This window comes from Pyxicephalus adspersus, chromosome 4 (assembly GCF_032062135.1).
Source record: "Pyxicephalus adspersus chromosome 4, UCB_Pads_2.0, whole genome shotgun sequence".
Lineage (NCBI taxonomy): Eukaryota > Metazoa > Chordata > Amphibia > Anura > Pyxicephalidae > Pyxicephalus > Pyxicephalus adspersus.
This window is the reverse complement of record NC_092861.1, coordinates 49,333,147-49,336,817: the sequence shown is the minus strand read 5'-3', so window position 1 is coordinate 49,336,817 and position 3,671 is coordinate 49,333,147.

Genomic DNA, 3,671 nt, shown 5'->3' with positions numbered 1-3,671 from the left:
TGATGTATTTGAGTACAAAAAGAAAAATATATTCTCAGTTCACTTCTGCAGTTATATGTGGTAAAAGCATTTATTGATGTATTTGAGTACAAAAAGAAAAATATATACGCAGTTCACTGTTGCAGTTATTTTTGGTAAAAGCATTTACTGGCCTATTTCTGTACAAAAAGAAAAATATATTCGTCGCTTTTAGGTGTGTTTTAATTTGCTTTTAATTAATTTAGTTCAGCTAAAAGTATATCAGACAGAGAAGTGGCAGGCCATGCACAGAGGAGTGGCAGAGGCCTAAATATTTCTGGCACAGGCAGAGGTCGCAGCAGAGTAAGGGGGTGTGTCAGCAGGAGTCGCAGTGAGAGTCCTGAGCTCCGGGTGTCATCTAGCGGTCGTGTTTTGACCAGCAACCCCGCGGTTCTTGATTGGTTAACTCGGTCATCCACCTTATCCCAAGTGACATCAGACACCCGCAGCCAACAGTGGATGGGTTTGTCAGACACAACCCTTAGTTGGCATGGCCCGGGAGCAGGCCCTGTGCCCTCACCTGTCCTCAACATGCCTCTGTCCTTTGCTGTTCCCTCAGCCACAGAGGTATTGTATGCTCTGGGCTCAGCTCCCCTATACAGCGAGGACAAGCTAGTAGAGGACAGTCAGCAGCTACTTGCAGGAGGTGGTGTTGCGAGCGATCAGGCTCCTGACCCAGAGACCGTTGAGGAGGACATCAGTGACATGCAGACACTACTCGATGATGAAGAAGCGGATCGCACTTGGGAGTCGGGTGAAGAAGGGGCTTCATCATCATCAGGAGAAGAGGGTGGCAGCTTGCCCCTGAGGCAGCGGCTGAGCCAGCAAGGTGGTAGCGTGGCTGGGAGTCACCAGGGACGCAGCAGTGGGAGGTCAGGAGCCAAACGTGCCGGGGGTAGACCACCTGCTCCGCAGCAGACCACCTGCCCGGGAAGTAGTGGTGCAGGGGTTCACGGAGACAGTGGCGGTAGCAGTCAGTCAGTGCGCAGTGTTGGGGGGAAAATCCCCTACTCGGTGGTGTGGCAGTTTTTTGTTATGCCGCCGGAGGAGGTTAACATGGCCATATGTAGAATATGTGGGCAGAAGGTGAAGCGTGGCCAAGGTTCCAATGTTGACACCACGGCCCTGCGTCAACATATGCAGCCTCACCATAAAGTGGCCTGGGAAAACCGTGGCTCCGATGTAGTGGTCCAGCCTGCCACAGCAACTGCTGCATCACCCAGTGGCACGCACCGGGTTTCAGGCAGTCAAGGCTCCACCACCTCAGCCGAAGGGAGCTGTATGTCTTTTCCATCTTCTGCTGGTCCAGATGTTCCTGCTCCTCCTCCTCCTACTCCTCGTCAGTCATTCCGTCAGCAATCGATCACCGAAGTGATTGCCAGGGAACAACAGTATGCGTGCACTCATCCAATGGCGCAGAAGCTGAATGTGCTCCTGTCCAAGTTGCTGGTGCTCCAGTCCCTCCCTTTCCAAGTGGTGGACTCTGCACCTTTCAGAGAACTGATGGCTTGCGCCGAGCCGAGGTGGAAAGTCCCAAGCCTTCATTTCTTTGCGAAAAAAGCAGTACCAGCCCTGGACAAATATGTAGAACAGAAGGTGGGCCAGTTCTTGAGCCTGTCAGTGTCTGCCGACGTGTGGAGCTGTAACTACGGTCAGGGACAATACATGTCCTTTACCGGTGAATGTAGTTCCTGCACAGCCACGCCAGCAACTTGGCCAGGTGACACCGCTTCCGCCTCCACGTTCTCACGCCGCTGGTCCTGCGACATCATCCGCCTCTGCCTCCTCATCCTCTACGGTGTCTTCACCCTCCACTGCAAGGACAATTCACAGTGCCCCTCCAGCATACCACATGTGCAGGGCACGGCGGTGTCAGGCCGTTCTGCGTCTGGTTTGCCTGGGCGAACGGAGTCACACAGGGGAGGAACTGCTCCATGTGATTCATCAAGAAATCGAATCCTGGCTTTCTCTCCGACAACTTAAATTCGGAACCATGGTGACCGACAACGGGAAGAACATGATGTCGGCACTGCGTCAAGGAAGGCTGAGCCATGCGCCCTGCATGGCACACGTGTTCAATCTGGTTGTCAAGCGGTTCCTGAAGTCTTCCGCCCATCTGCAAGACATTATAAAAACGGCCAGGAAACTTTGCATGCACTTCAGCCACTCGTACACTGCAAAGAACACCCTCCTTGAGCTGCAGCAGCAGAACGGCATCCCCCAACATAGGCTGATATGCAACATTTCCACCCGTTGGAATTCCACCCTCCATATGTTGAACCGACTATACAAACAGAGAAAGGCCATCAACGAATTCCTGATGATCCAAGCGGATAGGAGTACCCCCATGTGTAACTTCGATGTCAGCTCATGCGTGACACCTGCCGTTTGCTCAGGCCCTTTGAGGAGGCCACGTTTTTTGTCAGTCGCCAGGTCAGGGGACTGGAGACGTGCCGCCTAGATCTCACAGCCACATGAGCCCTGGGGGGACTGAACTAGAGGAGGAGGAGGAGGACATTGGAGCACAGGCAATGTATAGCGAAATGGGTAGTTTTTCTACTCAGGTGAGGAGGAGCAGGAGCAGCCAGATGAGCAAGAGGGAGATGAGGAAGACGAGGCAGAGGACCCAGACACACCGTGGCAGTATGCAGTGGAGATGGAGGCAGAGAGTCCCTCCGAGTCACTTGCACAAATGGCCCGCTGCATGCTCACTTGCTTGCGTAGTGACAGCTGAATTGTCACCGTTCGGCAGAGGGATGACTTCTGGCTCTCCATCTTGTTGGACTCCTGCTACTGGTCCAAAATGGGGGCCTTTTTTACACCCGCTCAGAGGGAGGACAAACTAAACTACTACAGAGACATCCTATGTAGTCAGTTGGCCGCTGCCTATCTGCGCAATCGTCCATCCACTCGCAGGTCTGACTGGGGGGGCCCTCTGCACTCACATTCCACTGCCTTGGCTGCTGGGGAGGGGTGTGGTGGCAGGAGCAGTACCAGCTCCATCAGCACATCAGCAACAGCCTGAGTCTAGAGTCACTGATGAGCAGCTTTCTACACTAGAAGCTAGACATAGAGCAGAACCTGAACCAGCAGGTGGTGGCATACTTGGAGTGCACCCTGCCAGCCGTCATTGAAGATCCGCCGGACTACCGGAGTTTGCCCTGGAAAAGCTGTCCTGCCCGGCCAGTAGTGTGGCATCAGAGCGGGTGTTTAGTGCAGCTGGGGGCCATAGTTACCCCAAGATGAACTCACCTGTCCACCCAAAATGTGGAGAGACTGACCTTTGTCAGGATGAATCAGGCATGGATCTGCCAGGATTTCCACCCACCAATGCCTGATGCATCTGATTAGATGATCCATGCCGCCTCACCAAAACCTTGACAAAATAGACCGGTTTCTTCTGGCCACCTGCCTCAGTTACTACTCTGATGCTGCCATCCGCCTGATGCCACACTTCAGATGCCAAGTGCTCCTTTTTTCACCCACCTTCGTCAGCGGGTACTGGTATGGCCACCCACCGCCCCACTCTGTCACCTGGGTCACTTTGTGGTCTCCTGATGCTAATGCTGCTGCTGCCATCTCCACACTATGTCACCTTGCCACACTGTGGTCTCCTGATGCTGCTGCTGCCATCTCCACACTATGTCACCTTG